An 11876-nucleotide genomic window follows, 5' to 3' on the forward strand; every position below is an offset into this window, starting at 1 on the left:
TTGTTTCATCAACTTGCCTGTCAATAATTTACCTCGTTTTAGAAATTGTTCATACAAAGAGCATGCTCTTGCGTATCGAATCAACTGAGATATATACGCTCCGTATGCAGGTGATGAAGGTATATTGCTGCATCATATAATATAGTTTATAATATATCATTATAAACTACTAATACAAATGTTGATTTTTGTGCTTACCGTAGGTAATCCCTCGTGGCATCTGATTTCAGGGATGTGTGTTTGCTCTGCTTTCATTGTTAAATTGGATTTTGAGCGTACCTTCTAATATCCATCCTATTGTACATCAAAGACACCCATTGGTTGATAACTCTCTATCATAATCAGAAGTTTACTAGAGAAAGAAATACATGACAAACTAATAACTAAACTTCGTGATAAACGTGATGGCTTCATATAGCAAATACAATCACATCCTGCATATGTTAGTTTTGTCCCCCAGTTGATTAAATAAACACGATCATGATCTGTAAGGACTTCATAAGTGTGGTAAAATGTACTCAAAAAAAATTTGCCCATCGCTACACAAGGATCTGAAAATTGATTGAGTCAATGTGACCTTTCTCATAAAAATATTCATGAAAATTTTGACCAATCAGAGAGGACACAATTACAACACAGTTTACAGGAAAACTCAATTTTATTAGATATCAAATCTGCAGAAGATATATTATACAAAACAAAGAGCTAAAAAACAAGACAATTTAAGCAAGTACTTATTATATTATTTCAGAAAAGACTGTGGCCCTTCTCTTACAGGCTACAGAAAATCACGATTTTTCCAAAATCATATGCCCTTTCCCTTCTGTAACTGAATTCCGAGATACTTTCCAATTCTCCAAAGTAAACATTTGATTGGATAATTCAAAGGTCACCAGGAGATGACCCCGAATGGGGTTTCTTCAGATCCTTGTGTAGCGATCTATGTGAGCGGATCAAAGGATCTGATTTTAATCAGATTGTAAGTGTGGTAAAATGTACTCAAAAAAAATTTGCCCACCTCGATTGAAAATTGATTGAGCAATGTACGCATAACACGAAAAAATAGGTTGGGTAATAAAGGGACACAATTACAACACAGTTTACAGGTGCTCAATTTTATTAATATCAAATCTACAGGAATATTATCAACGATGAGGGAGTCAAACATTTCAATTCATTTCAATTTCATCCCCTGATACCTCTGAGGAAATATTCTTCAAAATCATATGTCAGTTTGAAATATTTTTGGCAACAAGAAAAAATTGAATATATTTTGGATTTTAAAATTTAGAAATCATTTTTTATATCTTTATATGGAGCCTCTTCTTTACTCCTCATAAGGAGGATAAAAATTGAAGGAAAATGGCTATACAACAACATATTACAGAAGAGGTGTAAATCAGATTAAATATGTTTTAAAAAAAAATAACTCCAAAGAACTTTTTTTACTTTGAAATACTTTTACTTTTGTCAATAACATCAGAATGTACGACCTTTCAACACTTTATACATCTACCGGTATTCCCCACGATAAATTTTACGTCCAGACTTTTTGATATCACAGACAATTGCCTTTTCAATGAAAATTTACTTACCTTATCATTGATAATCTGCATTCATCAATGACAATGTAATCATTTTCTTTAAAATTATTTATTGTACACACTAGTACGCTGAAGATAATATTAAAAAATGCTTGAGTTTCTAATTGCCAGTAAATGTATCTATGTACTTTTGGGGATCAAGTCTTCCAAAATCTGTTAGAATTCTCTGCTTGAAATAAACGATACCACAGAGTCGGACACATCTGTTTCATGTGCGGTTATTTTAGTAGAAAAAGACGTAACCAAGCTTTATAATATATGCTAAAACTTTAGCTTTTCAATTGTAAGCTTCCTGCTCTATGGGGTTAACGTCTCTCAGTGGATTGGATATTTAAAAGCATGCTCTAAGTATGAACAATTTCTTAAACGAGTATAGCTAGTTAATGAAATAATGATACCAACAGCTTCGATCGAAATCTCATTATTTAATTTTATGCACACTAAATTATATAACATTTTCCCGATCTGGACAAGAAGCACAAAGCGATTGTGGCACTTCGGCAGGAGATGATCACTACTCTATGGCACTTGATCTCACCTTTAATGTTTTAAAGGCCTGCGTTTGCTTTTCTCCTTTTTAGTATTGTTTGAATAGAGGTTTGAGACCTCTATTTATTTCGTACATGATCAATTACCAGCACAAGAAATGGTAATTTTGAAATGCTCTCTAATAAAACTGAGATGAATAAGACTTTTTTTCGAAGATGATGAAATATTTAGATACGAATTTGGTATTCCATAATCTAACAACGTGTACTGACGGTATATAATTAAGGTCATTACACATGTAAATTCATATAGTTACTGTTTCTACAATTAGTTATACCACCTAAAGCGAACATGCAGTAATATCATACTTACAATGATTTCATTTTGTCTTTCATTTACGTATTTTCCACATTATTTATCCTGTCTTTTCTTGTCTATAATGAGTTGTTTCAGTTCGGTTTGTTCTGTTACCTCCTATTGTGTATTTAAGATAGGTCCATACTTTCAGAATTTTCTGTCAAACTGATAATTTTTCAATTTGAATATAGTTATTAAAACACCCATAAAAGACGTATTTTTGCAGGTTAATTTTCATACAACATGTCTCAGCGCACATACCCCTAAACACTCAAAAGCCAAAATTGAACATAAAAAAGTGTGATGTCATATTTCTCTTAGTTATGCACCTAATCACATCAAATTTATGTTAAAACTTATGAAGATCAAAAATATTCATTTGCCAAGAGAATATTTGAAATCTTTATTGGAAAACATGTTGAATCTGTCCACGTCTTTCAGAAAAAAAATCTTAAAATATCTTTATTTTTATTTTTTCTCAAAATCCAAAATGTTTAGATGCCATTTTTTCTTCAAAACTATTAAGAATCATATCTAATGTTAACAAAAACAGCTACTTTATTATGGTTGACCAGAGAATTTTAACAAAACAGTCTTTTGAAGACGTATACCCCCATTTTTGGAATATAAATTTTTTCAATTATTCAATGCAAAATTTTTAAAAATAAAAATTAAATGGATGATATAGGCTCTAAATCAATAAGAATAAATCTCAGGTTAGTTTGCTTAAAAGAAAATTAAAAAGATTTAGGTCCATAAAAGCAATTAAGAATTTTGTGTCTGTGTACGTAGTAAATGACATAAAGATCTTATGGACAGAGTGCAAAGTGTTAATTTCCATAAATAATGTATATTAAATGCTTCATATTTAATAAACAAAAATATACTTGCTAAATCATTTTTAATCACCCAAAAAGATTTATATCAATAGAAAAGTGAAAATCAGAATTTTATATTGATGTGTAAATTTAGAACCGGATCCGTAAAAGTGTGGGCCTTCCTTAAGAAACGTCTTCAATTCGAAATATTATTCACATGTTTCTTATTCGCACCTGGTGCGCAGTGATGAAAATGATTAAATATCATTATATTTATTACTTAACTTCCCTTTGGTATAATATTAATTACAAGAATGATTTATTTTTTCTGAATGGTAATGCGTCTTCTTTCATTTTTTTTAAGTTTAAATGTTTTGTCGCAAAGGATATATTTCAAAAATATTAGACTACATGACTAGTATCTCAGTAATTAATTTCATTTTATTTATTTATTTATTTATTTATTCACATAATTATTTTTATTTGATTTTATAAAAATGACTTACCTTTGTTCAAAAATATCACAAAAAACAGTTATTTGGATTAGAAAAAAATTGCATTTGTAAATGCTAGAAACGTTAAAAATTACAGCCATATTATCTAAAAAAAAAATCCTTTTATGAAATTATTAAAGAGCGATTGATTAAAAAGAATTCAATTATGAAATATGGAATAATTTTACTGTTTACAATTTAGTAAAAACTATTGCCTTCAATTTTAAGTTTCATTGAAAAGTCTAAATAGAAATGATAGTCTTTATTTTTATCTCAGTGTATCTCTGTATATTCAGTTATTCTAAGAAACACTGATGTGCAATTGCATACCAAGTGAAAACCAATCAAAAACATTTCAAGCTGAAAACCAAACAGAGCGTAAAAATATAAATATTGACACTTTTGTGATTATGATTGAATTCGACAATGAAAAAAAGGACCAATGCTACAAAATATTAATGATAAGAATAAACGTTTATAAGAAAAACGTTAGAAAAAATTGAAATGTTCAATGTCTTCAACAAAAATACTGTATATAGTCCAAATAATTGGTATTTTTGCAAGAATACCAATTTCTTTTAACGAACAATTATGTTATCAACAAAAGGAATTCATTTATGCCCACATTCATGAGGCCAATTTTTCGAATGGTTTGACTGTTTTTATTTAAAATAAAAATTGATTTTTCTATTTTAGGGGAAATAGATTTAAATTTTGGGTTTTTTAAAATACATTTAACTTAAAATCAAGACCAAAGTACGAATTCTACTCGTATTTTCAAATTCTTTATTGCCTGACTTGTGTTTAAAAAAAATAACATTTGATCTATGACATACATCTTTAAAAACAGTGGTCTACAAAAAGTAAATCCTTCTTTCTTTGAATACTGAAAAGTATTTTGAAAGATTTTGTTTGTTATATTTTCAAGGACACTTATATGGAAAACCATTTACTACCTATCAAAATGTCTGCCATACACTTGGTGTCTGGTCATAAAGTGAAAATAGTCGGTATGTAGATTTAAGGAATTGTAACTTCTCATTCTATTGTATCACTGAAATTGTTATAGCGCTATTCCAAAAATAAAGTAACTTACTTACATTTAAATATAGTTCAGATATGATCAAGGATATAACAAAAAACAATTTTTTTTACATTTGGATTCTATATTAGTTTTTGATAAATTTTTTGATAAATGTAATTGTTTATATTTAAAAGAGCATAGATGTAATAAACAAACGGACAAAATCCAAGAAAGAATGTGCTATGAATACAGTTTACCGAAAATTTATCACAGAAAAAAAACCAAAATCATTTTTTGAAAGAATGCTTTGTGGCAACGCACTTTGAAAAAATTACGCACTTTGAAAAATTTTTTCAAAGTGCGTTAAAATTGGGACAATATCAACGCACTTTGAAAAAATTTTTCAAAGTGCGTTAAATTTGGGACCAACTCAACGCACTTTGAAAAAAATTTTCAAAGTGCGTTAAGATTCTACATCAATATATTTTACCATGGAGACACTTAACGCACTTTGAAAAAAAATCATATTTTAGTCATGGAAAGATTTTATTTGTTATTTTACTTATCTATCTTTCAAAAAACTAAGCCTAATCATAACGTCAAAAATGAATTGATTTAACTCCTGTCGAAAAGAGGAGAAGACGGGTATAAGATCCCTCAGTCCAAATCTTTATCTTTCCAATACATAGGTGTCGGTAACAAATTGGGGAGGGGAGCAATAAACCTAAAAAGGGTACGCTGCATTTTCAATGCTTATACGATGTATATATCTTTCCAAAATAAGTGGGGGGCTTAAAATCCCCTCCCCTGGCCCTTCGCCCAGTCTCGATGTCTATGCTATACTCAAAGCATTCATATAATTATGTATTTACCTAACTGGTATGACGTTGAAAATTTTCAATAATAAATGAGTTAATTAAAACAGATGAAAACAAGAAATTTTTAAGTACAGTAAAACGTATGAGAGAGAAAGAATTTTCATAGTTTTGAACAATCAAATTGGCCCCTTTTTATTATGATAAAGCTAAGTTGCTTGAAGCTGTCGTCTGTTAGTGCCCCCTATACACCTTTACATCTACTTATCAAAGACTAGAATTAAAAAAAAGAAGAAACGAATTAATGAACTTAAACAATCGTCAGTCTTTTTTTCAAGACCCTTTCATTTTCCCTTTTATCTTATCAAAACCTTAAATATTTAAAACGTCAATATCTCAGGTCCTACTTTGACTTTATTATGAAAAAATTATAAAAGCAGAATTTGTTTTTTATCATACCGATTATTTGAAGGAAAATTGATCAATCTTTACATTTTTTTTCAAAGTGCGTTAATATGGTCGATATTAACGCACTTTGAAAAAAAAATATTTTTTTCAAAGTGCGTTAGCTTGGTCCCAAATTTTAACGCACTTTGAAAATTTTTTTCAAAGTGCGTAATTTTTCAAAGTGCGTTGTAACAATGCTTTTAACAAAATTATTTTGTAGTGTTTATATGTAGGAGTTTATACCCCTCAGTTGATTCGATACGCAAGAGCATGCTCTACGTATGTACAATTTCTAAAACGAGGTAAATAATTGACAAACAAGTTGACGAAACAAGAATATCAGCAGTCTCGTTTAAAGTCATCATTTCGTAAGTTCTTTGATACCTCCATGACACCTGATCCCACCTCTGATGTTTTGGATGTCCGTATTTGTTCTGCTCCTGTTTTGTATTGTTAATTGGACTTTGGAACTTGAATACTGTTTGTTTTCTCCATATATTCACGTAAAACACCCGATCCATCGGACTTATAAGTCACTTTTAATTTAAACAGTGTTTTATTATGAATAAACATCACAGGATTGGACAGCAGGTACTGCCTATATAAGTAACTTTTTGCAATATATATCTAGGACTCCAAAGAGCGATGGGACTCCAAAGTCCGATGGTCACGCCAAAGTCCGATGGTCTGTGCCAATCCCCAATGGTCTGACACGCCAAAGTCTGATGGTGCTGAAATCAGTTAACGTTTACCAGGTCATAGTACCACTGCGCTAAACCTCAATGCCGCGCCAGACCATAGTCTCAAATTTAAATAAGTATAAATAAATATCATTATGCCAAAACTAAGTAAACCCTAATCTCTCAGATAGGTTCGAAACTAACCCTAATCGTTCGAAAAGTGTGTAACAACTATACGCTTTTTAACGGCGTCAGTGATGGACGTCAAATTATTGTGACGTCATAAACGTTAATTGTTTCTCCACACCATCAGACTTTGGCGTGTCAGTTCATCGCACTTTAGCGCAACGCGTCTCATAGGAAAAAAGCCATCGGACTTCGGCGTGACCATCGCATTTTAGCTTCACCATCGCACTTTGGAGTCTTATACATAACATGCGTGTGATTTTTAGTCTTATATTATATGCGTTATAAATGAAATTCGCAGTTTGACGTGTGAAATGAGTTTATAGATATATAATAAAACATTAAAATCGTTATCATGTAAATTTGAAATCTTAATATTTGGTATAAATTAGAATGAAAGAAAACGAATGAACATGTTCTTTTTGCACTGAAGTATCATCTTAATATGTTTAACATATTTACAGAAAGTACGCAGTTAGTAAACAGACTAATTTATATGTACTTATATACAATGATAATATTAATAATTACATTTACATAGTACAATGTAAATGTCATTATTATCATTGAATACAAAACATTCTCCAAATTATTCTTGCATAACGCTTGTTAAGTGCTTTTTAGAATAATCCTTGAGTGAACTTAGAATTGGTAGAAGACATTTGTTACATCGTAAAGACCTATGTATTTGAATTACATACTGGGTAAGTATATATGGCAAATTACCCTTAGTTGATGCACCAACAAACTTTCATTGTGCATTTGGAATATTTATGTTTCTTTTAAATGTTTTGAAAAAAGTTTTAATTTCATTCGTTCATGTAATATCAAAACATAAAAATTGATAGTTTCCATAATTTTTTATCAAAGACTAAAGAATTGAAGCGAATAATAGTTGTTTTAAAGTATTTAATAAGGCGATTTCCTGCAATTTGAGGACATTACTTCTGTAATAAATATTCGCTTTTGATTTTATTATTGATAGGTTTTTTTACTGTGTCCATATTACCAAATGTGATTTGATTTAGCGTTTTGATTTCATTGATATCCAAAAATTTAAAGTTAAGATTATAAAAGTTTGTATGAGGTTTCTACATTAAGGAAAATACCTCTAAATAGTTTTCCTGTGCCTCTTTAAATGCTATTCATCAAACAATTTGTTTCAAACAATTTGCAATTCTTGAAATAATACAATAGTTTATGTACAACAATATCAAAATTAATTTTTAAAAATTGTGTTTCTAACAAATGTCTTTTTAGCGATGCGTCATGAAAATATTGTGATCTACAATAGTGAGATTTCTTTTGTTTGTGTTATTCTAACTTTTTCACCTTTTAATGTCTGTCTGAACACTAAATCAAAATTTTTTCAGATATTATCGAGTTGTACAGGAAATACATCTTTATGTTTTTCTGAAATAAAAGATACTGAATCTTTATCTAAAAAGACAAATATTTGCATGTTTACGTATCCCGATCATAGCAAGGGGCACACAGCGGGCGTGATTAGTCGGCAGGGGATGCTCACTCTTCCATGACACCTGATCCCAGCCTTAATGGTTTAGACCTTTATTTTTTTTGTTCTACTCCTGATTTGCTTTGTTGAAATGGACTTGTGGTCGTGAAAGTTAGTGTTCGCTTTTCATCATATTACATGTACAATATTAAGTGATTCATACTTTTATTTTATTTAGAATTTAAGCTCTGTTCGTGACCTGTGTTTGCAGTCATATCTAATGAGACAAATGATAGATATAGCAGTTTATTAGAAGTAGAGATGAAGAGATAAACGTTTGATTTTTATTATTTTAACATATTTGATGTCTGTTATGCATTCTAATTAAATCATGTTTTTGCGTCTATAATTGAATAAACTGCTCTCAAAATTTTAATGACAGTAGTGATGAAAAACATCTGTATGTCCTCTTTACAACTGACAATATTGTTTCTGTACTTTAAGTTGACCAGGTGTGGACAGAAGAACTTTTCATGCTTAGGGGGTAACACCATTCAGTAAAATAACGTTTTCCCTTAGATAAACATTGGCTGATTATCTTTTGTACAGTGTATTATTTGCCAAACATATCTCTCATGATCAGTTTTTGATTTATTTGTGACCTGTCATAACCAAAAAGTAATAAAAATCGTCTAAATGGTACTTTAGAGGTGATTCCACCAGTTTATTTCATTCAGTGTACAAAATCTTTAAAAATTCATCATGATTTTTTTTTTTACAAAGGGGTACTCTTCCCTTTCATGTTCTAAAATCAAGATTTATTATTTTACAGGTATTGATGTATGTTAATTTAAATGGATAATGATTTTCTTTCCACAGCCTCTCAAAATTGATGATTTTTATGAAAATAGCAGTAAAGAAAAGATTAAAATGCATTATATACTCTTTATATTCTTCTAAAGCACTTATTGCACACACGACTATGTTTTAAACAGTAGACGTTCTTTTATCAATTTTTCCTTTCATAATTGTCTACATAATAAAAGTGTTACAGATGTTGACATAAAATTTGATGTATAAGTAAAATACATTGAAATACATTGAAAATATCTTTGTAAATATAGTTTTAGAGGACTAGGTACCCCTACAATCTGTTGCTTATTGTGATCATGATTAATGGATGCAACCCTACATAAAACTTATTGAGGGTAGTGTCACAATTGCCATAAAACTTTTTTAGTGGAAAGTTCAGAAAAACTTTATATACCCGGTATTAATTTCTCCATCAAATTTTGCCCTTTTGCCCTAAAATTTATTCAGATATGATCAATATTCTATTAGAATGTTATTAAGCAAAAAGGAATGAATTTCGGAGTCTTATTTCGACAAAGTTCCAATAATTACAAAACATGAAATCAGCGATGAAGTTTGTGGAAAAATGACAGGAAAGATTATTGAAAAAGATCAACTGAGAAGTCAAAAAGATACCGGTATGCTGATAACAAAAGCGCTTGCACTGAAATGTAATGTCCAAACAAATTTGTAACATAAAAAACGATGTTGTGTTTAGCTTCATATTTCAAAAAAATGTTTTGAGGCACGAACTAAACTAGCCTGGGGTATAAATATGGCCGATTTTGGTAAAATTTTATCATCAAAGAAATTTTAGCAGTTGCGACATTACTTTCTGAAATCCTGTTAACTGTATTCACACTTTTTAACAGATTTTTTTTTGAAAAGGCTGTATTCCTTTCTTTGCATTCACAGAAAACAGTGGGATGAATTATGACCATTTACGAACCATGGCCATTGAAGGTGTGGTTGTGCAGGCATACATTTGGTCCTTGTATGGCTTTCCTTGTAATTTTAAAATTATGTCTCTTCCAATAAAGATGTTTTCACGAGATTAATAGAATTTTATAAAAATGTTTTCCAAAGGTCGTCACAGATTACACCGGCCAACAGTTGCAAAATTATACGTGAAACATGGAGAGAACGAACAGATATCAAGCTTATTAGTCGATTTAAGGTCACGCGATACGTTCCTAAAATATCTGTTTTGTATATCTTCATAATGTGGGGAAAATATTCAATATTTCAAGTTCTTTCTGTTTTCTAAAGCAGTTTCTATATTATAATTGTTTTAAGAAATCAAAACACTATAAAATTTTATTTTGGCAAATAATTTTTTCTCAGAAGTACAATATTATATAGGATATGCATACCTCTGGTAAATTGCACAAATGCCTGGTAATACTTATTTTTTGTGAGTAAACAGGTTGAAGTCGCAATACCCGGTACTTAAATGGCAATATCTTGGGGGAAAATATGTATATCATTGAGGAACGTATCGTCTGTCCTTAAACAATAGAAATCCAGAGCAGAGAGGACCTCTTAAAGTATTAGCAAAAGGAAATAAAAAGGTGATAATAACGAACCACGACCGATTTTCTCAACACAACAAACAATACAAATTTGTGAATATTTCATAAACAATAAGGTGCCAAGTAGGAGTAAGCATCCCCTGTTGACCGGCCATGCCCGCTGTGATTCCTACTTGATGTATAGCAGAACTAGCATAAACACAAAGGCCTAACAATGTTTATGAAACACATCATATAAAGGTCATTATAATGTCCAAAGTATTACGAAAAACTGACTTAAAACGAAGCTGTTGAGGTCCTCGCAACATCAACTTACGTGTATTTAGCCTGCTTCCGTTTCAAAACTGTTCGTACTCAGAGGATACTAGTACTCTTGAGTAGCAAATATGTTGGGACACCATGTGCAGGTGAAAATGGAATGTTTCCACACAATTAAGGAAAGTTGCAATGGAAAAGATGAAGTCATTTCGTTTGTCATACAATGCCAAATGCCACACTCTCTAGTGTCTTTTATTTCAATTCATATATTGTTTTTTATTCATACGTTAAGTCGATATATGAGTGGAAATACCTATTGTTAATTGATAAAACGTCATCTATATTTTAATGTCGAACTGAAGGCCACCACAAGCATTCTTTTCTTCTCATGTAGATTTATATTAATAAACACTGCTTCAAAGGAATATACCTCCTTCAATTATGTCATTCCTGCGTAGCAAAAATGTGAAAAGGGCAAGGAATGTTCTATAACTCGTGCTTATTTGAAATCTCTTTTCTTATTATTTTTGTTTAATATTTAAAAGGAATAAACATTCGTGTGAACGTGATGTAGAGGCGATAAATACTTACCCGATACATAACAAGGAAACTATTACGTACATACGTCTTAAATGGGGTGAATCTTTTTAATAAATAATTCTGTGTACCAAAAAATTCATCTCTGAATGTTATCAAACTGTACAGATTTTATGAAAAAAAACTCTTTGAACACTAAGAAAAACGGACCCAGTAGGAAAGGGGTTTTTCCTATTTTTTCTGTCAATTACTTTAAAGAAGAGTCCTATTTTCTTGACAAAACTCTGACTGTGGAGTAAACGATCTCGAATCGGACCTACAGATCTG

This window comes from Saccostrea cucullata, unplaced genomic scaffold, assembly GCF_032062105.1.
Source record: "Saccostrea cucullata isolate Sc308-1 unplaced genomic scaffold, CSIRO_AGI_Scuc_v1 ctg120, whole genome shotgun sequence".
Taxonomy (NCBI): Eukaryota; Metazoa; Mollusca; class Bivalvia; order Ostreida; family Ostreidae; genus Saccostrea; species Saccostrea cuccullata.